The sequence below is a fragment of the Neophocaena asiaeorientalis genome, unplaced genomic scaffold, assembly GCF_003031525.2.
Source record: "Neophocaena asiaeorientalis asiaeorientalis breed wild unplaced genomic scaffold, Neophocaena_asiaeorientalis_V1.1 scaffold205, whole genome shotgun sequence".
Classification (NCBI taxonomy): Eukaryota; Metazoa; Chordata; class Mammalia; order Artiodactyla; family Phocoenidae; genus Neophocaena; species Neophocaena asiaeorientalis.
The window spans coordinates 3,731,288-3,757,350 of NW_020174369.1; the positions used below are offsets into that span (position 1 = coordinate 3,731,288).

At 41.8% G+C, this 26,063-nt stretch overlaps 1 long non-coding RNA gene across 1 annotated transcript in view; it reads right to left on the bottom strand.

The window, feature by feature from the left end:
- The window catches only part of LOC112407064 (uncharacterized), a 141,416-nt gene extending 115,384 nt beyond the window's left edge, over window positions 1-26,032 (bottom strand). Inside the window, exons 1-2 of the long non-coding RNA XR_003004661.1 lie at window positions 25,943-26,032; window positions 25,364-25,424 (exon numbers count right to left, since the gene is read on the bottom strand). This is a non-coding gene — a long non-coding RNA (uncharacterized LOC112407064). The remainder of the gene's footprint in view (window positions 1-25,363; window positions 25,425-25,942) is intronic.
- Window positions 26,033-26,063: the final 31 nt, after the last annotated feature.

Below are 26,063 nucleotides of genomic sequence, written 5' to 3' on the forward strand. Positions count from 1 at the left end.
AAGAGCTGCCCAGGAAGATGCAAACACATTTGCCTTTTTTGGGATGATGTTGAAGCTGTCTCCAGTGGGGTAGATGCCTAAAGAAGCCCATCTTAAGCAATTTATGTTGGAGAAGAGATTTACCGCAAAATATCACAGTTCAGATCAGATTTAATAGACCAATAAATGGCTGCTTAACAAGGACATTTGGTTACTGTTACATTAAGTTTCCTAAGGGACTTTGTTCTGTTCTACTAAAAGGCTGCAAAGGGCTATAAAATTACAGGCCTTCCAAATTTAATTTTTTTAAAAAATTCAGTCCTTTTTGGAAATTGTTTTTCTTAAGTAACAGTATGAAAACAAGCCTCAAACGTTTTCTTTTCTAGGCACTTCCTTCATGTATTTTGGAGAAAGTTTGGCCTGACTTACAAGGAAACCCCTTAATTGTCCCTTAAAAGTAGAATTGCGTCATTGTGGATAAGATATGGTGTCCAAATAGCTCCCTGGGGGCTGGACGTTTGGAAACTCAGCATGATTTTAATTGTAAGCAGACAATTTGTTTTGGATTGTATGCAGAGCATGAAAATATAACTGCTATAGGATCTAACAACATATAAGAGGATTAAAGTCTAGTATTTCTCCACTGCTTTACTTCTTGGTCCTAGGCATTTTTGCAAGCCAGGAATTCAGTCTAAAGTTATTCTGTGTCCTTTTGAAAATCTGAAATGTATTAATTATTAGATCCTATCTCCTTGAGGGGCAATGCCAGTCTTGTTCACTCCCATGTCACCGGTGCCTAACGTTATTGCCTATGTCATTTGTGCCCAATAAATATACTGCATTTCATCGATTCTAAGACATACTTCTTTTCATAGCTTAACAGCTGAAATCAGAATGCCTTATATCATCAATGGCGTGTCACAGATTAATTGGCTTTTCCTTTTTCAGTGATACCTAAAATCATGATACCTGTTACAACTGATGGTATCTTAGACTCAGTGAAATGTGGAATGCTGAGTGCCTATGCTGAGCCAGATTCTATGTCAAGTCCTTTAATGCATTTTTCATTATACCTTGTGATAATAACTCTTTAATGTAGGTACTAATATCTCCATTTGACAGACAAGGCTCAGAGTAGTGCAGTCAATTGTCTAGAGTCACAATTTCTGATAGAGTTGGCCTCAAACCCGAGCCTGATTTCCAAAGCCCATAATCTTCCCATTATATTGTGCTGTCTCCCAGTGGAGACTTCAGATAAATGTGTTTTAGAAACTATATATGTTAAAATCTGGGATGCTTCATTGCAGATTTAACTTTCTCTACCCTGGTTATCCTTAATTCAAGCAATGATGCCATCTCAAAGAGCTCTCAAAAGAGATCAAGATGTATTAATTAGCTTGTATTCTTGGTGACAGAGTGAAAGAAATATTGGAAGTATCCATGGATATCTCATAGCTCCAAGGCTAGGTGAAGGTTGGATATAGTTGGGACACAGGAACTACTGGAACCAGAGACTCCAGGGCTGACAGGACAGTATCTTGTCTCTGCTTCTCTCTGTGTACAGCTTCATTCTTCTCTTTTACTGGAAGTCCATGATTTACACAAAGCAAAACAACGGCCCTTGACAGCTCCAGAGTCCTACATCTTAGAGCTTCAGCTAATGAGACAGGTTGAAAGAACTTGTTCTAACCCAAACCTAAAAATCACAGAGCATGGGCTCATTGGCCCAGAGTTCAAGTATCTGCCCCGCTCACCCCTGGAGCTGGAGTCTTGGGTGTTGTCAACCTGGATTCATGTGGAAGGTCCCATGGCAACTATGTGGCTGAAGTTGGAGGACAAGCAGGGCAAGTCCGAGAAAACAACAGTGGTAGGCAAGAAAATCCTCTGATATCTGTTCTACAAAGCCACCAGAGATGTCCAGAAACCATATTTGCAGATGATCAGAGAAGAAGGGCAAAAATATTTCCAGTCGAGGAGATTGGTGGGAAATAGAACTCCAGATGGACCTGGAAGGATGGCTATGATTTGAGTGTGTGGAGATGTGAGGGGAGGGCTTTTCAGGCAGGGAAGCAATGTGACAAATGCGTAGTCTAGTTAGGAGCAGGTCATATAGTAAAACAACGACATAGCTGTAAATTAAATTTAGTGGCATTGAGGAAAATATATAAGAAGATGTGATAAAAGAGACCTGACTCTGTTTGAGGAATGAGAGACAGCTTCCTTGGAAAAGTGATATGTGAGCTGTGATCAGAAGGATGAGCAAACAACAACAAAGTGAAGACCAGGGATGCTGGAGGGAACACCTCTAGGCAGAAGGAAACACATGTAAAAGATCCTGTGGTGAGGAAACCAAGGCAAGTTTGTGGAACTAGAAGGACCAGCTGCTTCGGATCTCTTTCTGGGTCTCCGTTAAAGCCCACTGAGGGGGCTTCCCTGATGGCGCAGTGGTTGAGAGTCCGCCTGCTGATGCAGGGGACACGGGTTTGTGCCCCGGTCCGGGAAGATCCCACATGCCGTGGAGCGGCTGGGCCCGTGAGCCATGGCCGCTGAGCCTGCGCGTCCGGAGCCTGTGTTCCGCAACGGGAGAGGCCACAACAGTGAGAGGCCCGTGTACCGCAAAAAAAAAAAAAGCCCACTGAGGGATTCCCTTATGCAAACCTAACCAGGTCATTTACCTGCCTAGAGCTCTTCTACTACTTTCCATTACTTTCCAAATGGCTTACAGTGTGCTTGAGATACTGACCCCTCCATCCCTGGGCCAAGCGTCCTCCTCCATTTACTCCACTGTGCTGTAGGGAATAAAATATACTCTAATTTTCTATGTACCATGATGAAACAAAAGCTGAAAAGCACCAAAGAGAATAAAGTTCAAATATCTAGCTTACAACTTAGTTCTCCTCTCTAATTTCACTGCCAGGCACATCCATCACAATCTTCCAATTTTCACCTCTAAGATATAAGAGACACATATGAGGCTTAATGGGGAACTGGGACAATGTAATTTCCTTTCACTTTCCCTCCCTACTTGCTTTCAGAGTAGCATTTATAGGTGCCCTCATGAAACTGATTCCTGAGGATTAGGCCTTTCTCTGCACTCTCCCCTTTTCTATGCATATGAGGCATACGAATTTCTTTAAAATTTTCCCCCAGCCCTCCTCCTACCACAGCCCTGTCAAACAAAATTGTTTCACACCTTTGTGCCTTTGCACTTCTTCGGTCTTCCTGGAATGCCTTGATCCAAATGCTTTGGAGCCCTAGTGCTGAGGGATATTAATAAGTATTGCAAAAAAAAAAAAACATGATTGCATTTGGGAGCAAAGAAGATGAGGAAGCCCTGGCTGACCAGAGTTAAAGGGTGACTTCACCACAGGATTTCTCAGAGCTCTCCGCATGGTGAGTTGCATTGTGAATTTCTAGGAAGGGTAGTTATTTGGGATCCTGGGTTTCCCAAAACTCCTTAACCAAACAGCCATTGTAGGTGGGACATCTGTGGGATGAGGAAATGTTCCCAAGGTCACAGAGATGGGAATATGAAGAAATATGGGGTTTGGGTTTAGGATGGAGAGAAGTAAGGGAGGAGGAAGAGGGTGAGACAGAGAAGGCAGAGGAGAAAAAGGAGGAAGGGGAGGAGACATCTCTACCAGAATGAAGGCTCCCCTTCAAACCCTGGAGATGTGCCAGATCATCCCTGCCTACAAGTGATTATTTCCCCCTTGGCTGAGTTCTCCAGGGTTGGGCTGTGTGGGGCACAAAAAAATAAGCAAGCAAAGCCACCTCCTGCTGCTACTCAGGGACCTGGTAAATAACCATCCCTAGACAATGAGGAGTGTGCCTCTCCTTTTTTTGTCAAGGTCCCAGCTGCAAGAAGGATGGTCATTGCTTGCTGTTGGGCTGTGACGATGCCTTCTGCTGCAGCCTTTCCTTCCGTATCTCTAACAATAGCTCTTCATGCTCTGGTCAGAGTTCACTTAAGGAATGAGAGTCAAAAGACAGATGATGTGGCATCACTACTTAATTATTCTACCAGGACTGTACTTTAACCACTTGAACTAACAATATACTAATATTAATAATAATGTTATTGATCAGAGTTACCATACACTCAGCATCTTTTATGTATCAGGAACAGTACAAAACAATGTGCATAGCGAGTGTTCAAAGAATGGTAGCAGGATTATTATAAATATGCCTTTTCTTGTCCTTGTAACTGCATGAGCTGCTTCACCAACTTGGGTTGCAATTAAGGTCACATTTTCATGATTAAAAATTAAGATGAGCGTGGCTCTGGCTCCCCTCTCTCTTTTTGCTTCCTCTCTTTGAATTGCTTTCCTCATCCAAAAACTCAGTGCTATTTCTAATAACTCTCAAAGGGAGAAAAGGAGGCTTTGGTCCGTGTATGAGTGGCTCTACTCAGCTTCTGACACTACTGCATGGGGTCATCACCACAGCCTGGTCCCGCCTAGTTACCTTCATGCTCACCTCCTGCCTTAGTGCCATTCTTACTATTTTAGACCCTTTCAAAGCTGCAGAGTTTTTTTTTAAGGAAGGACAATACTATCTTCCCAGGGTTATTCTTGGCCAATGTTGCTCCACATATGTGGTTCCAACTATCCTCGAAGCATTCCCACCAGCAGAATCACAGGCCACACACTTGACTGAAATGACCCTTCCTTTGCACCTTCTGAGGGCTAATACTGAACCTGGATAATCAGTTCAAAAATTTTTTCATGGGGTGTATTTTTTTAAGCATCCCTCAGTGTCCTTTTTGCCAGTAGAGTTTAGTTGGGCCATCTCTAGTCATTGGAAAGAGCATAACACAGTTGAATATCCAAAGGAGAGTTCAGATCTCAATCTCTTGAGTCTCTATGCAAATATTCCTACATCCACCCAAGAGATCCACTTCAAATATGAAGGGAGGGAAGCCTCCCAAAGCCACAAATAAAAGGCTTTGTTACAGAATTCCCTCTGGCACTGTGTGCCCACTTGCCTTATGTTTGTGCAACTAAAAAGGGCCACCGTGTGAGAGACTCCTTTCAGATCAAAGAAAGATGACTCCACTGGTGCCCAGGCTTTCTCCCAGACAGAGAGGCAATTTCTAAATGGCGGCTTACTTTAAAAAAAATGTTTTGGACCCCACTCAGGTACGCCACTACATTTAGGCACTCTGTCCTTTCTCTGTCTGCTTTGCTGGCTCTTTCTGTTCCTCCTATGCTCTAAATGTGAGTTCATAACCCTCTGCTTTTCTCTTTCTCTTGACATCTAAGTTCCAGCTTCAGCATCCACCATGTTGGTGACTCTAAGATTCTCATTTCCTTACCAGAGCTCTGTTGGGTACCTACCTGGAGTCTGGCACTTACATGGTGCCCAATAAATTCCTTATCTCTAAATGCCAAAGGACATCTTCATTTATATAGTCCCTTTCATCAGAAACTAAACCTGTCTACAATTGAATTTTTCTTCCCATAGAAATTGACCTTCTCCAAGTCCCCTTCCCTTAGCGGTGCCACCGGCTTCTCAACCAAATTTCAAGCCGGTGGGATTATCTTGGTCAATTTCTCCCCTCCACTTGCTGCTCTATTTTGGCCCATTTCCACACCTGTAAAATGGGATAATAATAGTGCCTCCCTCATAGCACCCAGCATAAGAAGGCAATAAATGCTAGCCATTATTATCGTTTATATTCAGGAAGCAGAATTACTATATTTGGTGTGACCAGGAACTTGTCATGATCCTCTGAGGATGGATCCCCACTTAAATTGTGGTTCTTAGTGCGAGGACACTGTACACACACTAAGAGGGTTATTATAAAAGGTGTATTACTCACATAATGAGGCTTTCGGGGAAGATCAGAGTGGCTGGCAAGTACATCCAAAAATGGCTTGAGAGAGGGCAGGGGCAGGAAACTTGGTTGGGTTTTTATGGTGGTTGTGGTGGTGAGGGTTCCCACGCATGATTTAAACTTCCCACTGGTGCCAAAGGAGGGAGTACTGGGCTTTCTTACCAGCTTGGCCAGATGTGGGGAAGAAGACGGAGGAGAGGGAGGATGAGGCTTAAAAGCATCCAAAAAGTGGAGTCAGACTTTATTATAAAGCTGGGGGCTTCCCTGGTGGCGCAGTGGTTGAGAATCCACCTGCTGGTGCAGGGGACACAGGTTCGGTCCCTAGTCTGGGAAGATCCCACATGCCATGGAGCACAACTAAGCCCGTGCACCACAACTACTGAGCCTGGGCTCTGGAGCCCATGAGCCACAACTACTGAAGCCCGTGCACCTAGAGCCCGTGCTCTGCAACAAGAGAAGCCACCGCAACGTGAAGCCCACGCACCGCAACGAAGAGTAGCCCCCACTCGCTGCAACTAGAGAAAAGCCTACGCTCAGCAATGAAGACCCAATGCAGCCAAAAATAAATGAATTAATTAATTAAAAAAAATAAAGCTAAGAGGGCAGACCTCAGCCAGTCAGCTACCAAATCTTTTCAACTTTTAGTTTGAATTCTCTCTAACATGTGCCTCTTCTCTCCCCTCTTATGAACCGGAATGAATGAAGGCTCCAATAACTTTTTCAATTCAAGTAGCACAAAACCTCCTTTCTGGCTTCCCTACCTCTGTTTCTTTGACCTCCTCTTGCCATCTTTGTCCCAGCCACCTTTTTGCTAATGTAATATCTCAAATGTGAGTTTCCTTAAGTGGTTCCCCATGTAACTTTTTAAGACATAGTCAGAAAATTCCTCGACACTTTGCCTAAAAAGAGGTGGGGTCTATGTCCCCTTCCCTTGACTAATGAGGTACAGCAGAAGTGATGCTATCAATTTCCAAGACTAGGTCAGTAAAGGTCATGCAGCTCTACCTGGTTTTCTTGGAATGCTTGCCCTGGGAAAGCCAGCCACCATCTATGAAGTCTGGCTCCCTGAGACCACCATGCTCTAGATGCTAAATACAGGGACTTTGAGGTATTTGTTTGGGAGGCTATATACAGGGGCTACTGTTGATAGCTCCAGCTGAGCTCCCAGCCAGCACCCAGCTCAACTGCAGCCTGAGAATGAGCCATCTTGGACACCCAGACCAATCAAGACTATCGCCTACAGCCTCAGAAGACATCCGACTCAAATGGTATGACAGACCCCAAACAGAAACTTCTCAGTAAGCCCTTCCCAAAGTTCCAACCCACGACATTGTGAGTAAATTAAATGGTTGCTGTTTTATGTCACTAACTTTAGGGTAGCTTGTTATGTGGTAATAATGGCTAGAAAACTCTCATTTTTGGCATTAAAAATTTGGATTGTCAAAGTATAATTTTTTAAGAATATCAACAATTATATATGTGTAACCTAAAAAAAGGGTGCAAATGAACTTAGCCACAAAACAGAAATAGAGTTCCAGATGTAGAAAACAAACTTATGGTTACCAGGAGGTAAGGGGGAGGGAGGGATAAACGGGGAGATTGGGATTTATATAACTACTGTATATAAAATAGATAACCAATAAGGACCTACTGTATAGCACAAGAAACTACTCAGGGCTTCCCTGGTGGCGCAGTGGTTGAGCGTCCGCCTGCCAATGCAGGGGACACGGGTTCGTGCCCCGGTCTGCGAGGATCCCACATGCCGCGGAGCGGCTGGGCCTGTGAGCCATGGCCGCTGAGCCTGTGCGTCCGGAGCCTGTGCAACGGGAGAGGCCCCAGCAGTGAGAGGCCCGCGTACCACAAAAAAAAAAAAAAAAGAAACTACTCAATACTCTGTAATGGGAAAAGAATCTAAAAAAGAGTGGATATATGTATGTGTATAATTGATTCACTTTGCTGTACACCTGAAACTAACACAACATTGTAAATCAACTATATCCCAATAAAAATTTTTTTAAAAAGAGTATCAACAATTATAGAGCGAGCACAAGAGTAATCTAAGTTATTAATGAGGGAACCAGCAGATTACTAAAAATCATTCACATGTGAGACATGTTTTATGTGCTGAAGAAAGTACGTTGGAATAAGACTGCTTGGTTAAACACAAAACTGGTTAATGTTCTACAAGGCAATAAAACCGTAATCTTTGGGGTTATTTTTCTTCCAAACAAAAATCATTTACATCTGTACTGGGAAACAAATCTATAAGTTATTATCTTTCTTCACAGACTCTGGGCCTTAAACAATAGTAAATCATGTGCCAAACATTAGAAAATTAATACTCCTACAGTAGGCCTATTAGATAGTGCTCCAACATGATACTGAAAGAACACACACCTAAAGTTTTGTCTATGTTTTCAATAATTTTTCTTACTAGGACCTATACTAGATCTCACCTTTTCCTAAAAGCTTTTTGAAGGTTGAAAACAACCAAGGCACAAATGGAGGAGTAGTGGAGCTTCCGTCTCTGTGGCAGACAGTGGGAAAGAGACATTAATGGGTGATGATGTTCTAGCACCTTCAAACCACATCATAAAATCACCTGCCTCTTTCTTGTATTGCAGCTGTTATATAGCTAAATCTGTGGTTTGCAGATATTATATGGGTTAAAAAGCTGACTGAGTTTTTTTTTGTTTTTTTTTTTTTTTTCCGGTACGCGGGCCTCTCACTGTCGTGGCCTCTCCCGTTGCGGAGCACAGGCTCCGGACGCGCAGGCCCAGCGGCCATGGCTCACGGGCCCAGCCGCTCCGCGGCATGTGGGATCTTCCCGGATCGGGGCACGAACCAGTGTCCCCTGCATTGGCAGGCGGACTCTCAACAACTGCGCCACCAGGGAAGCCCTGACTGAGTATTTTTACTTTGGAAATAATGGAACTCTTAGTAGTGAGGATGATGTTGGGGGAATGGCCTGAATATCGGGTTTTCAGACTCTAATCCTAAAGTCTTTAGTATAGTGTGATACATTTAATCAAAGTAGGAGATATTTGTACAGAAAAACAGAACAGGCACTGGACTAGGAGTCCTTTTTACTAGCCACCATTTACTAGCTGAATCACAAAACCTGGTTTCCTGGTCTGCAAAACTGGGCTAACAGTACTTATTTTCCTCAGAGAGTTTTGGAAATGGTACAGCTCTTTTTACAAGAAAAGGATTACTATTATTATTACTACGACTACTATTATTGTTATTACCCAGTTGAGGACACAAATGGGGGAAAGGAGGAAATCCATTCTAGTAGGTTGCTGGGCCTGTCCAAGTAGCTGGCAGAAGTTCTCAGTGCAGCTGACTACTACCCATGGAATTGTCTGAGTGAACAGGATGTTCTGACATATATTGACAGGGGCAGCTCAGGAAATCCCCTCTTCACCCCAGCAGTGACTCACGGGGACTCAGAAAAACCAAAAGTGAGCTGGGGGAGTCTCCTGAGCCTTTAACACACTGGATCGAGAGAAGAACTGGTCCTCCAAGGAAGGGAGGAAGTGCTGCTGCAGGCTTTTGATTCACAGAGAATTGGATTAAACCCTGGCTCTGCCACTGTGTGGCCACGTGACAGCAGGAAAGTTTCTTTTCCTCTTTGAGTTTTAGTGTCCTCACCCATAAAGGGAAAATAATAATACCCAGCTCAAAGAGTTGGTGGGAAATTTGAAATTGGAGAGAGAAAAAAAAAATCAGAGAGTTCTTCATAGAGTAGGTAATCAAAGAAAACCCCCAATCCCACTGACAGCAGAAAGGCTAAATACATGGTGATCTAGCTACACAATAGAAGATACTCAGCAGTGAAAGGAATAAACTACAGCCATATGCACCAGAGGGGGTGAATCTCTGTAATATAATAAATGCAAATGTGTTTATGTATATGTGTGTGTGCATACTGTATATTAAAAGTAGGGAATAAACATTGCAAGAGTCAAGAGCATTTGGAAAGTTGTTAATTTGGCTGGGGGTAGAGGGAGAAGGAAAGAAGAGGAACACGTGGGTAAACACCAACGTTCCAGTTCTAATGTTTGGTGGCAGGTTCAATAATATTTTAATTTACTATTAACAATGATGATGGGAGTTTACTCACTGCTAACATGATAAGAGCATATCATGAACCAAGGATTACAATTAATTCAGTTTTTGCAACAACAACACAGAACAGGCACTCAATACATACACCTTCCTGTCTCCTGGTCTCCTTCCTAATCTTCTTCTTATTGAAATTTTTATTTTAAGAGCAAAGCATTTTCTTTGTTGTATTTGTTTGCTTCACACTGCATACACAGTCCTTTGTCCCACATATCTTTAATTAAAGCTAGAAATTATTGGTATAGCTATGCTTAATTGCTTCCATCTTTGGTAACTGTTTTAATTATACAGTTGTCTGCTTCTCTTCTCTATAATGCCTTTTCTAACTTCTATTTCTCACTCATGTTTGTAATATAATAAGGGGGACATGCAATAAAATATTCAACTAATTTAAAAGAAAATGCTATAGTGCAGACAAGCTAAAGTCAAGACCTCAGAGCCGACACATAAGGCCTTTCACAGTCTTGCACCAAACTCAGACTTAACCCTCAATACACATCCCTTCCAGTCAAACCGAAAGACTGTTGTTCCCCAACACATTGTGACTGTTTACACCTCTATGCTGTACCCTCCTCGAATGCCTTTAGCACCATGTTTTTTTTCCCCTTGGAAAATTCCTGCTCTTCTTTCACAACCACACTTAAATGTCACCTTCCCCATGAAGGCTTCCTGAGCACTCACAGGGAGGTTGTTTCTAGCTCTTCTACGCTGCTACATTAATTGAAAAATACCGCTACATTAGCCCTTAACACAGTGATTGTAATTATTTCTTCACATGTAGTTCCCCTACCACTCGAGAGGAGGGACTATACCTTGCTCACCTCAGACATGTCTGGCGCGTTACAGACAAGAAAAGAAAAATGTGTAGGAGTGAGTGAGAGATTGTTATATCAAATATTTCATACCTCCTCTGCTCACAGGCAATTCTTCAACTGACTTGGGGGTGCTAACAAGATCAAACGTCCAGCCAGGGAGGCTTCTTGGAGAAGGGATTTATCTGGAGCCTTGAAGGATCAGGAAGGATCAGAAATATGGAAAAGGGGGTATCTTCTCTGAGGACTCCATCAGTCCCGAGTTGCTGTCTTTCTCGGTCTGCACCTGGAAGACCCATCCCCTTCCTGGTAACAGAGCGCCCGTGAGTCCCAATAAGGGAGATTACTCTCTTGTGAGACAGTTTCGCAGGAAGCACACAAACACTTGTGGATACAACTTTGGGTGGCCTGGAAACAATTTCCAGAGGGGGAAAGTTGTAAGATATTTTTGTATTACTCCTATTTGGTGAAATATGTTCCATCTTCTGAAAGTGTCCATCGATGGAAGGGAAGTTGGTGTAACCGAGCTCAGACTACAAAGGAGGTCAGTCAGACAGTGAACACTATAGCAGTCCCTGGTAAGTGATATGTGTGCACATCAGCAAGTACTACAGCCTACCAAGAAAAAATAGTACGGTGTAGTGACTAAAGAAGAGGATTTGGAACTAGAATTGGGCTCAAGTTCAAGTTTCATCTACCCAGTCAAATATCCTTGGACAAGATACTCAACTTTTTTGATCATTTAGTTTGTCACTGATGACACAGTAAGAAAATAACATTTACCTCTCAAGATTGTTGTAAGATCTAATGAGTGTAGGAACAAGGAGCATGTCAGAAGTGTTCAATAAACGGTAACAATTACTATTATTTAAACTCTCTGAGTCTGTTTGCTTCGAGAAAGAAAAAAGGTGAGGGGCAGGCAATGTTACCTACCTCCCAAGAGGTAGGTAAATGACGAAGCACTCAGTACAAATATTTAGAATAGCGTTTAGCACATGGCCCAGCATTCAGTGAATATCTGAATCAAGGAGAGAAGAAAGCTTAAAATGAGGAAGTTAATCTAAGATTTTTTAGTATTTTTTTCCAGAGGTGTAATCAGAGACCCTCTTTAACAATCTTAAATAGCTATGAGCCATTTCACCAGGAAAAAAAAAAATCTATTGTATGTATATACTTTAAAATTCTAATAAAACTGTAGTGACCCTCTGAATCCTACTTAAAAAATAGAGTGCTTGGATCCTCAGATTTAAAATCCCTGGTCTAAATAAAGTTATAAAATATAGGCCAGAGGAAATGGGAACTACACTGTAGATTTTCTTTTCCTTGGTTTTAAATGAGTGGGTCTATTATTCATTTTAAAAACTCTTGTTAACTGAGGCAGGCAGACTGTTAAGTATAAATTAATAAACTCTCTTGGTGAAAGAAAGAGGAACTAGTGGCAAATATTTAATCTTTTCTCTTCGAAGTTGGAGTGGTTTAATCTCTGCCCTTTTTGAGCATGCTATAGATTTTAATCCCCTTTTGGCCTCTTCTTTTGATTAGAGCTAATGGAATTGTTCCCCCCTTATGTCCTCATTTTCCATTCCTCAACCTGTCTGGACTTTTGCCTCCTAAGGTTAACATCACTATGAAGTAATGTAATCCATCTTTACTAGTTAGACAGATTTATTCAGAGCTCTTTCCCCACAGCTGTCTGTAAGCATGGTGAATCCGACATCCAGGACCACCCACTGGGGTTGGATATTATATTTATAGTATCTAAGCCCAAAGCTAAGAAGCAAAGAACCCTCAAAATGCCCACAACTTTAGTGAACTTAGTTTCAATTAATTTGCCTCACTTCAGAGCACTAGAGTTAGCCTTACCAACATTTCTGGGTTGGAGAAAATGTACAGATTCATAGATTCACAAACATTAAAGTTTAGAAGGCTGTCTAAGGTAAAGCACCATTTCTTATGGAGCTTCCCTGTGAAAAGCTTCTCAACAGAGGCCCGGGTAGCTACTACCAATTAGTTGGAAGTACCTTAGGACCAGAGACCTCTTTGCCATTTCTGGTATTCTAGGGAATGCCTTTGGGGAATACCCTTGTCATCACCTCCACACTTGAGTCCCTCTTTGGAAGGGGACCTCCTAATAGCCTTTTCTTTCATGGTGGGGCCATAGAACTTTCTTATACCCAAGAGTCAAAACTGGTCTACCCCGTTGGAACTGACTTCTTTCTTGAGGAAAAAAAAAAACACATCTAATCCCTCTTCCACTTGACAAACGTTCAGTGAACTGTTTAATTGATTGCTCCACTTACTATTTGTTGAGCAGTAACTATATCCTAGGCACTGTGCCAGACACTTGGGGTACTGTGGTGAGCAGGATAGACCCCGGCTCTTATAGACCTTATATCTCAGCAGGAAAGAGACTTGATGACAACTGTGATTCTTCTGATCTTCAGGCTAAACACTCTTAATTTCATAAACACTTGTATGCAGTTCCTTCACCATCCTGCTCAGCCTCCTCTAAATTCGGTCAAATTGGTCTAGGACCCTCTCAAAGGTGGGACTAAACAGAACACCAGGAGGAAGGCAGGGGAGAGCTTGGCCTATCATGACGATCCTGGATTAATTGCTTTTCCCTATGAGTCTCTGAAGTTCAAATGATTATCAACTTTACGTCTCAGTCCCCCCAGCTGCCCTACGGGCTACGGGATGAGGGCAGTGCCTAGACAATCTGAATGACCTGGAATAGCTGTCAGTTTCATTCTGATCTTGGGGCACTCCCACTATGGGGGTTACTTTGCATTGAGACCATGGACTTCTGGATCAAAGAGATCTCGGTGTTAAGTCTCAACTCTGTCACTTACTAACTTAAGCAAGCTGGGCCAACTTTATGGGCATGTGACCCATGCAGTCATGAGGGTAAGGGAAGGGGGGAACCATGCTCATAAGGAGTCTGAACTTGGTTTAGTGCTCTGCTGTCACCATCTTGAAATTCTTAATAATTTCTCAACATGGGGCCCTGCATTTTTACTTTGCACTAGGTCCCACTAATTATGTAGCTGTAAGCAAGTTATTTAACCTCTCTGAGCTTTCACGTCCTCGACTAAGACACGGAAGATGATGATATCTACTCCACAGGTATCTGCGATCTTTACATGAGACAGTGTGTGTACCATGCATATTCCATAGTAAGGGCTACCCCCAACCAGTGTAAGTTACTGGCATTGTTATTTAGAATATCCCTTCTGAATTTATTATCTATGCTGCTAAAGTGAGCACTTCTAACTTCTATGTGCCCTTAATTATCCTATTTGTACCTCTTCTACTCTTCTAACTTAATAATACCTGCTTGAGAAAGGGGAGTTAATGTGGTTTTTTTGTTTGTTTGTTTCTTTACTGGGCATCTGATTTTTTTGTTTGCAAATACCACTTCTGCGTAGTTTATGCAAAAGGGAATTTTTGGAATGATAACATGACCTCAAAACAAACAAAAATGATAGTAAGACTGGAGAATCAGGCTTGGAAATGTGTAGGAACTAAGGCAGCTGCACTCCCTGGCAGAACAGTTCTGAAAAGGGTGGAATGCATGAGCTCCTACCATTTTCAGTCTGTGTCACTCTGCTGAAGTTTCAAATTCCAGAGAGAGCATGGCCATGACCTACCTTGGTTCACATGCTCACCCCCAGGCCGGGGAATGGCAGGGCATCTGATTACAGTATGTATCATAGATTGGAGGTGGAGGGGACTCTGCAAATTTAAAATGAGGTGCTAGTAGAAGGGGGACATTGGTTTGGAAAAATAAAAACAGAACAACAAAATTTCCCCAGAGTGTCTGCTATGTACCCGCCATGCTGCTAGGGTCTTTTGCATAGTATTCATTTGACATTACATTTACTAGCATGAGGTAGGCACTCTGTAGATATTTGTTGAGTAAGTGAATAATTGAGTGAACTTATTTACCTCTCATACAACTCTTGGACGTAGGTAACAATAGTTCCATTTTACAGAAGAAGAAACTGAGGCTCCGAGAACAGTTTGCTCAAAATCACACAATCTACAAGTGGCAGAGTTGAGATTAAAACCTGATTCTGTTTGATTCCAAAGCTTATTTTTGTGCCACTGCATGCTGCCTGCCTTCCTTGGGGTATATGTGAGTGACTGTTCTAACCTCAGGACCTCCTGCAGTGCTGCCCCAAAACACAGGAGCTTGATGCATTATCGTCATTGATGGGTTCTAAAAAGTTTATCTGGGCTGGGAAAAGTTCATTTTGTGATTCTCCACTAATTACAGAAAGGAAGTGGCGCAAAGTCTTTAACCTGGGGTAGGATCTTTCAGTCTCTTCAACATTAAAAGGGTATGATAATGGTGTCTCCTACAAGGTTATTGTGTGATAACTGAGAGGATGTTTGTAAAGCCTTTAGCACAGTTCCTATAACAGAAAGCCCTCAGAAATGACACCTTATCTATAGGCTCCAAAAAGTATAGAGAAACAGGAAGAAAGTGCTGGGGAAGGCATGAGGTTTCAGTATCATATTTCATCAGTTAAGTCTTAATTTACATATCTCTTAGAAAGAAAAAGCATTGCCAATTAAGTTGTGACAATGCCTTCTTATGATTTCAAGTTTTTTAAACTTTTATTAATACTGAGAAAATCTCTTGTAGACATAATTAAGCATGATTTAGATAATTTTTAATGAAAATCTCTTTTAGACTTCTTTGACATATTTTTTAATCACATATTGCTCTTTTTAAAAAATTTATTGACGTATAGTTGATTTACAATGTTGTGTTAATTTCTGCTGTACAGCATAGTGATTCAGTTATACATACATATACACACACACACACACACACACACACACACACACATATATATACATTCTTTTTCTTCTTCTTTTCCATTATAGCTTATCACAGGATATTGAAGATAGTTCCCTGTGCTATACAGTTGAACCTTGCTGTTTATCCATTCTGTATATAATAGTTTGCATCTGCTAACCCCAAACTCCCAATCCGTCTCTCCTCCACTCCCCCTCAGCAACCACAAGTCTGTTCTCTAGGTCTGTGAGTCTGTTACTGTTTCATAGATAAGTTCACTTGTGTCATACTTTAGATTCCACTTATAATTGATATCATATGATATTTGTCTTTCTCTTTCTGACTTACTCCACTTAGGTAATCTCTAGGTCCTCCATGTTGCTGTAAATGGCGTTATGTCACTCGTTTTTATGGCTAAGTAGTATTCCATTGTATATATATACCACATCTTCTTTATTCCCTCATCTGTTGATGGACATTTAGGCTGCTTCAATGTCAATCACATATTGCTCTTGTGTACATGTAAAAAGGAAAATTTAAGCAAAATACAGTGGTTAAGGTATTCGTAAGACATCACGTTCAGAATGGTTCGTCTCTTCTGAATCACTTTCCTCTCAGGTGTTGATATGTTTTTCCACACAATATTGTCAACTAAGCCACCAAGAGAGTTGGGGAATGCAGCGTTTCTTAAAAGAGAGCTACTCTGCTGTCTTGGAAGTTTCTGTCAAGCCACCAGTACCAATTTGCCAATTTTGATGCTGGTGCTATTTTCTTATTCTACTAGAAGGTACAAATAGAAGGTTTCCAGACAACAAATGGAACTCATATTTGATCCTCCAAAGGACCGCAGGTGGTTTTTTGATTAAAACGTCAATGACTGTGGTTGTCCAGTCATTTTGTCCAGGAATAATAACAAAGTACTTCCAGGCAGGCAATGCAACTATGCATTGCTGGAGCCTAGTTATCTGACATCATCGATTGTAAGGCGTGCCCTGATTTCTGTGATGTTAAATGTTAAATAAGAATGTGAGTCTTAGAATACATGAAATAGAGCATTAAGAAAGTTCTGGGAATGAGATGTCTTCAGATCTTTGTTTTATTCCTTGATTTGTCACAACTAGCTTGTGAAGCACAGTTGTGCTTCACAACTGTGAAGCATTTGAAGAGAACTTAGGTATAATTTTGTTGAATCCTCTCACTTCACAGGTAAGAAAACTGAAGTGCAGAGAAGGGTTGTGACTTAGATCATCCAAGGACACTCTGAGTGGGAAATCCTAACTTCGGTTCCTCTGCCCTGAGCACTCCACTCCGCTGACTCCTATGAGAAAAGAGTTATTTCAGAAGAGTACATATCATTGGTGATCCAATGTTGTTCTGTCACTAGAAGTGCCACAAGGTTCTCTAATGGGCATCTATTCTGGGCATTTCCAACTGCTTTAGTCTTCTTGGCCTTTAAGTCCCAAATCAAATGTTCTCTTTTCTGCAACGTCTTTTCCAAGAGTCACTCTCAGCCCCCTGTCCCCACCTCCAACTCCCTCGGCATGTAATTGCTCCAGGTTTTCTGGTTTTACAACACTTACTTCCTGTTCCTCTCATAGAAGTCATCATATTGTTAGATATGAATTTATTTGATTAAAATTTTTTTCACATGGAATATTACAAACATACACAAAGTAAACAGAATAGTTTAATGAACCTCGATGTACCCATCATCTGGCTTCCACAATTATCAACATCCTGTCATTCCTGATTTTTCTTCACCTCCCTAGCACTCTCTACACTCTAAAACTTTTTTCATTTGATGTAAAATTCACATGTAATGAAATGCACAATTACAAATAGAGATGCTCATGTAACCCACACTCCTAGCAAGGTTTTGAGTATTTCCATCACCCCAGAGAGTTTTCTCATATCTTTGCACAGCTAGGCTTCCTCCTAAACTTCAACTTTCCACACATCAGGCAAATGCAGGTAAGTTTATTTTCCATAATAAATTATGATGAATTTCACATAAATGTAGTCATACAGTGTATGTTCTTGTATGTCTAGCTTCTTTCTCTCAACATAATTTCTATGAGATCTATTCATGTCATTGTATGAATCAGTACTTGATTCTCTTTTATGACTAGTATTCCGTTGTATGGATATACGACTGTTTATCCATTCTTATGTTAATGGACATTTGGGTTGTTTCCAGTTTGGGTTATTAATAATAAAGCTTCTGTGAACATTCATGTACAAATCTTTTTTATAAATATGTATTTCTATTTCTCTTGGGTTAATACCTAGGAATGAATTGCTGGGTCACAGTGTAGATACATGCTTTTGGAAAATGGTTCTACCATTTTACATTCCCACCAGGAAAACAGGGGAGGTCCTGGTGCTCCACATTACCTCCAGTATTCATGTCAGTCTCTTTTTAATTCCAGCCATTCTAGACGTTATGAAGTGCTATCTCATTGCAGTTTGAATTTGCATTTCCCTGATAGCTAAAGATGTTGAGCACCTTTTCATGGGTTTATTAGCCATTCATGTGTCTTCCCTTATGAAATGTCTGTTTAAGCTTTATGCTCATTTTAAAATTTGGGATTTTTAAAAATTATTGCATTGTAGTCATTCTTTATATAATCTGGATTAAAATCTTTTCTCAGATATGTGTATTTCTTCCCACTCTGTGGCTTGCCTATTGATTGTCTTGTGTCCTTTGATGAAGTTTTATTTTATCACACTTTTTTATTTTGTGGTTATTGCTTTCTGTGTCCTGTACTATTGGCTTACATGCCACCTCCATCACTAGGCTGTGGGTTCCTAGAGGGAAAGAATATAAATATTTTTATCTTGTGTCCCAGTCTCCAGCAGAGAGCCTGACCCATGAGTACCGCACTAAGGCTTCTGGAGGTAGGGAGGAAGACATATGTATTCTCCTTCCTGTCTGATATCTCTTTGGGGAATCATCCCCGACTATCACTATTCAGTCCTGCTGGTACAGGTTCAAAAGCTCAGCTTTTCCAAATCCATCCCTAGGAATGTGCACTTGACTAAAAACGGGCCAATCAAACTTTGTTCAGCATTCTTGCAAGAAATAGGAGCATGGAGACACGCTCACCCTCATCTTCCAAGATTTAGGAGGACATTGTAAGGCTAGAGCAATTGCTAGGCATCTTTGCTACCACATGCACTGCTCTTAACTTGAATATGAAGTAAACATAGGAATTAAGAAATGAAAAATGGAGAACAAAAGACCCTTAAAGACATCATTTGAATCCCTGGACCCAGGCTTTTCTAAAGTTCATCTCCCTTCTGAACTGCCTAAGTACATGAGATAATAAATGGCCTTTTGGTTTATTTGTTGTTTATTTAATCAAGCTTGGTTTGTATTTTTATTTCTTACAACCAAAAGTCCTGTTTAGTATACTCCTTAACGTTACACCCTTGCCTTCAAGTCCCTGTATCATTTCCATAGCTCCAGAGGTCCTTTGGGAGGTGAAGGAGATGGAGTGGAGGCTCATATTTTTAAGTATCTGAAAGTGTATAAACAATAAAACAGGAGTTCTGGTTCTATATGTTATGTAGCAGTGTTGAAAGTCACAAATTTTTCATCATGATAAAAACAAAATGATTTACAAGGCATGTCATGGAAAGACCTGCCACTAATATGTCTGAGTGTACCCCACTTCCTACTATCATTTTATTTCAACATATTGTCATCAAACATTTGATCAATAAATGAATTCAAAAAAATCCTCAAAAAGAGCAAATTCTCTTTCAGTAGTGAAATGTTTGTCACATAAAAATTTTGAAAATAGAATTTATCATGTAAAATTGATAAAGTAGAGTTGTTCTGGTTAAAGATGTATGTATGTGTGCATATCTGTGTATGTGTGTGTATATCTGTGTGGTTTATGTGCCTGTGTGTTGTGTTTATGCATCTACGTATGGATGTGTTTATGTGTGTGCAGTTTATAAGTGGCTATGAGACTGTGTGTATGTGTCTTTGTATGGCTTGTGTATCTGTGTATCCATATCTGTTTGACTCTGTGTCTGTATATTTGTGTCTATATTTCTGTGCATTATATTGTGGTCTAATTTGCATTTGTGTGTGTCTATGTACTGTATGATATATTCGTGTGTCTATGTATATGTCTGTGTGCTCTTTGTATAATGTATATATATCTGCATGTGTGTTTGTATAAATATGTATATGTGCTTATGTGTAAGTCTGTGGGAATGTCTGTGTGGCTATATGGGTGTATGTGTGTGCATGTGTGTGGTTGGTGGCAGCAAGAGGGCAAAGTTACCACTATCCTATTCTGTACTTTGTGCAAATTAGGAAAATTTGCCCTCTCTGCTGGGGCAGAGCAGCCTCGCAGGCCCAGAGTTTAGCTGGCAGAGTGGGGACAGGGTTTCAGCCCCCACCAGCCCCCTCATCTGGTGTCTTGAAGAAGAGAACAACCTGGCAGGGGAGGGGGGCATTGTGGAAAGCCTGGGAGTCCATTCAGCCTCTTCTTTCTGTGCAGGCATCTTCCGATAGGATCCAGTCTGAAAACTACCCAAACCAATGTTCTTTAATGGTTTCCAAATGCCATGATTCTCGAGAAGTGAATGGCAGTGGATACTGCACAGGCTCCAGGGGCCTCCTTTGATTCACCCCTGAGGCCTGGAGCATGTATGTCCTAACAGGCCGACTCCCACCCCTCCTTTGGCCTTGTCATCATCTCATGGCCCTGGACTCTCTTCTTCCACCTGTTCCCTCGTTGTAGAAAAACACTCATTGGAGTTTAGGGTTGCACATTGTTGTCATGGCTCATCACATAGTTTGCACTTTTGTTGAAATGACTCATGGCCAAGAGGCTGTGGGGTTGAAACTAGGCAGCGTTAGTGGAGAAGGATGTATGTGGTGTGGAACTGGTTAGGATGGTGAGGTTTGGGAACTGGGGAGTGGGAGAGCAGCTCACATATGGAAGACAAAGCTGGTGTTGCAGGGTGAAACCAGTGAGATTATTAGGACTTGCATTCATCCGAAGCCTTATATCCAACATGAGCATCTCTGCCCACTTTAGCTTCTCAGCAGAAGCTGCCTCTTCGTTTTGGCCTGTGGCGTCTTTTGGTAGATGACTTCCGGCAAGTTGCTCTGCCTTTCTGAGCCTTCATTCCTGCAGCAGGAATCCCTACTCCCTCAGGTGCATGGCGGGGAGCAATCACTGTGACACTGCATGTGGAAGTGCAGAGCCAGTGCCCAGTAAACGTTAGCGCAGTCTTTCCTTTCTATTGGTACCCAATACCCCCTCTTCTTCTCACCATGGGTTGCCCCTAGCTCTTTCTCTGTGCTTTTAGTATAGCAGCCAGCTCTGGCCCAGCACTTAGCAAGTACTCAGTACATGTTTGTTAACTGAAGAGATGAAGGAAGGCAGGCAGGCAGGCAGACAGAGGGCAAGTAATAAAGTAAGTTGGAACATTCCCCCATCTTTGGAAATGAGCTACTGGCATCCTTTAGAGAAGAGAGTTGAATAAACTAATGATTTTGCATACAAAATATGGCTCTAGGTGGTGGCCAGGATGGGGAGCTTGGCAGACTTTCTGGTCAGTGGTTTTCCCTTACTGACCATCTGTTGGGTCTCCAGTGAACTATTTCAGTTATTTTCCTCCTGAGAAGACAGTGTGGATTTGGAAGAGAGAGTGTATGCTGTGGCACCTGTTTCTGACAGAGGATCAAGTTTAAGGGAGGCTTAAAGGAGTCTAAGTTGAGAAAGGAAGAAAGACAGGAGAAAACAAGTTGGATTAGGAGCAAGGGACCCAGGAGGCAGGTAAAGGCTGTCACCGCCATAATTATGTGCCAATGATATACCCACTATTACAGAGCACTGTGCTAGTTGCCGAGATTATAAAGTAGAAGGCATGGTTCTTACCCTCCAGAGGCTTTCTGATCTAGGGACTGGAATTGGGTAGAAGCCTAAGAAGTGTGGAACACTTACTATCTGTTCAGCCCTGGGACACATATTTTAAGATCTATCTCAAGAAATAAATATTACTTTTCTCCAAGGAAACTACAGAGAGGTTAAGCAACGTTCTCCAGGTCACCCAGAAAACAAGTAGGAACTAGGAGAAGAATCCAGGTCTGTCTGCTCTCATGACTTCGTGCTGCCCACAGGACTGGGAGCAAGGCCACCAGTGCAAGCATGTAAAAAGGAAAATGAACTTTACAAGGTGTCTCAGGGCCGGTGCCGCATGAGTAATACACGATGATTGTTGCAGAAGCTTATAATACTAGATGTGCTGAGGCCTCAGATAGAAGAGGGAACTTTGCTGAGAAAGTAGGCCCTCAACTAGACGCTGAAGGCAGACTATGAATCCAACAAGAGAAGGATGGCGGGGGAGGCTTTCCCGGTGGAAGGAGGCATAGTGTGTGCAAAGGTGGGAGCTGGGAAAATTCACACCCTCTGGGTTTGTGTTGTGCATTGTGGAGTACGGGAAAGAGCCCAGCCTGCTCCACACATAGTAACAGTGCAGCCTTAGGCCAGTTACCTAATCTTCCTAAGCCTCAGTTTCCCTATCTGTACAATGGTTGTGATAGTAGTCACTTTACAAGGTTACTGAAGACCCTTAGGTCTTCAATGCATGTAATGCACCTGGTTCCTCAGAATCACCCATCTCGGTTAGACCTCAGTCTAAATCATGTCCCCTCTCTCATAAGATCCTATGTCTCTTCCTACTTGCAACTGAATCCATATAGATATAGATATAGATATATTGATATATGCTTAACCTCTCTGTACTTTATACACACACACACACACACACACACACACACACACACACATATACACACACACACATATATACCTGCATGCTTATTTACTGAATGTCAGTTTCGTGACTGTCAGTTCCACGATGACACGGACAATATCTGTTTTTCTCAACACCATCTCTTTATAGAACAGTAGGCACTCAATAAATCTTTGTTAAGTGAGTGAATACATAAATATCTGAATGAATAAATGAATTCATGAGTAAATGAATAACCACACCTATTTCTGTGCCATGGCTCTAAGAGTCTCGGGGAAAATAAGTCTTTTCTCTGGCGAGGGGCAAGTTGTTAATGTAGGAAAAGCATTCAGAGAATGCAGTCAGAGTAGCAGAAGGCCTCCACAGGTCACCAGGGAGAAGGCCAGGACTCCTGTCTGCCTCCTGGTGTTTCATGAAACAGTCTGTGAGCAGGAAGGAAGTGACACAAACGTCCAGTTCAGCTGGTTCCAGGCTTTCACAACCTAGCTCTTTCTGTCTCGTTTAAGCCTGATGTGCTGCTTCACGGGTGTGACTTGTGACCTGTCTACTGGACAATGACCGCATGACACCCACGCTGCCCGGCAGCGACCTTGAGTGGGCATCTAGACTTTCCAATAATTGAGTCTTTTAATCCAATGCAACACAATAACCCTTTATATCAAGTTAAGGACGAGGAGTGGGGATAAACGGATTCACTAATAACTACTAGGCATTTGATACGTTCTAGGAGTTCCGTGATAGACGTAAGGACAGGGGGGGCTGAAGGATACAGAGGAGGCTATATGGCCCTGCCTAAGGTGAAGCAGTGAACACACAGTTGAATAACATTTATAGCCTTCAAAATATGGTCTGTATATCATGTCATCTCAGTCTCCCTGTAGCCATGGAAACTATGGAAAGTAGGGATGATATTTGCATTATTTGCTCCTAACATATAGGGAACTGAGGTTGGTTCAGGATATAGATCCTGTTTCAGGCAGATATGAACTGAGTGCTCAGATCTCACGATTATCAGTTTAGGGATCTTTCTTTCTACTGGACCTCACCGTCACACACTGGACTTTATATTGGTCAACTGTGTGAGGGTGCCTGCAAAGTCACAATCCCCCTACCCTCTGTAATGTATTTCCAATGCACTTTTGTGATGGGACATCAGAATCTAATAAATCAGAGGTTGGCAAGCTAAGGCCCACTGGGGCACACTGGCCATCGTATGCTTTTGTAAGGTTGTATCGAAACACAGTCATAGCCTCTCGTTTACTTTTATCTATGATTGCTTTGCCCTACAAAGGCAGACTTAGTTGCAACAGAAACTGTATGACTCACAAAGTCTAAAATATTTACTGCTTGGTCCTTTATAGAAAAAGTTTATCACCTCCTAGAATAAATGAATAGAATGGAAGTAAATGGAAAAAAATAGATTCATTCATTCACAATAGGCATTTTCTTTCCATTTAAAAGAAAATGAGAATGGGCCACAAAATTACGCCTCTGTCACTTGGCTGGATGACACCGAAAAAATCATTTATACTCTCTGGGTCTGTTTCTGCACCTATCACCTTATAGAGTTGCTGTAGGATTTCCGTGAGGTAAGGTATATGTATCAGTTATGATTAGGTTTGGCCCCATGGACAGAAAACACACAATTAAAGTGTCTTGCACAAGAGAGCAGCTTCTTTCTTACAAGTAGAAGTGGGCAGTGGGTGTCTGTCTGGTGCTGCATGGTGTCAGAAACTTAAGCCCTTGCACCCTGAGGATTTGCTGTATGTAGCTTTCATTCCTGAAATCCTCTCATGGTCCAAGATGGCTGCTGGTGCTCCAGCCACTGTGCTACCACTAATGATAGCATGATGATAAGAAGAAACAAACCTCAGATCAAATACAAAATGCCTAGTAACAGAGATATCTATAAAGACCAGGAAGCAAATCCATATTAATTCAAGTTTAGCCAAGATGAGACCTCCTGCCATAGTTCCTAAGGCAACCAGTATATTTCATTTATTCTATTCCTGATGTACAATGAGGAGGGTCTGGAAGCTGTCTTACACATATTCAGCATCTAACACTTTACAAAGTATTTCCATATTTGTTACCTCATTTACTCATCACAATACTCTGGAAAGGTAAGATGAAGAGGTCTTAATATTATCATTCCTGTTGTACATGATGATTCACACAGGTGCCAGGTAACCAGATCTTAGTACCTCCTACATTCCCAAAGAGTCCATGGTTAGATCTCCAGATATTTGTTGGAAATGAAGGTGAACAGTCATGGTGTAGAAGAAAGAAAATGACCCTGTACGGGAGCAAAACTTGCCACCCCAAAATGTCTCTTTGGCACGTGAATTATTTACAGCTGAAAACAATCAAGGCCCAAAAAGACTCAGGAAGAAACTTGGATGTCCTCCTTAGCTGCCTAAAGAATGTAGACAGAGGACCTCTTCCAGGAAGACAGCTCTCATTGTACTATAGTATGAACTAGATATGGTAGACCGAGAGTAATCTAGGAAGGTTTTTTTGTTTGTTTTTTTTAAATTCCTGTGTCCCACTGTCTTAGCACACCCAGGAAACATTTGTTTACCAAACATTTGCTTTTCCATCTTCATGTAAACTGCCTTCCTCCCTTTTGAAGACATAAACCAATACCCCCTACATCCTTTTTTTGTCTTTAGTGGAAGATGTCTTTACAGAGTTACTCAGTTTTGCTGGGTCTCTCCCATGTACACGTTATTAAACTTTCATCTGATTTTCTCCCGTTCATAATGTCAATTTAATTCTTAGACCAGCCAGAAGAACCTAGAAGGATAGAGGAAAATTTCTTCCTCCGGCATCCCCAAACCAGGGCCCCTAGCAGATGCAGCTAATCACGTGGCCTCAGCCCCACTGAGCTACTATCCTCGCCTGTAAGACCAAGATGAGAGCATGTATTTGGGGTTGTTATGAGGATAGCAGAGCGACTATCATGCACATGGCCCATACTCCAGTTCTGTGAAATCAGTTATTACCAAGGCTTACCTCTCATGACCAGTGTGTCCTTCGAAAATCACTTCCTTTTACTGCACCTCAGTCTCCTTTTCTAGGAAAATAAAGAGTTTAGACTTCTTAAACTTTCTTCCAAATTTCAGTCCCATCAGCTTGGGAGCCTGCCTTTTTAATAGATATGGCTTATGTTTGAGCTCAGGTTGGAATCTTCCCTCCTGTTACTTATTGTGAGTCTCAAAACAAGCTAAAAAACGTTTCCTACTCTTTGCATCTGTAAACTATGGACAAGTAGTACCTAGCTAACTGGAAAGGTAAGAATCATGAAGATTAAATGACATAGGTGTGTCCAGGACCCACCAGACTGTAACTTCCTTAGAGGCTGGGGTTCATTTGTTTTGTACATTTACAAACTGACACCTTTTCAGAAGGTTGTTCACAAAATTAGTTGAGAACATTTTCGTAAAGTATCTCGGGAACAAGACCTCACGCAAAGTAAGCATTCAATAAATATTATTATTATTAATTTCTTTATTTTAACACCTGTCTGCAGGAGTCTTGGTGTTCAGTGCATGGTTGAGAAGCGAAGTTACAGGATACACGTCGGACACGTACCCAACAGCGGCTGAGGGGAGTCTGCGTGGGTGAGTTCTGCAAGAAGATCCCCCAGACTAGGAAACTCTCGGCCTGAGAGGACAGAGCCCACTTCAGGCCTTTAAAAAGTCGGGGGAGGCCT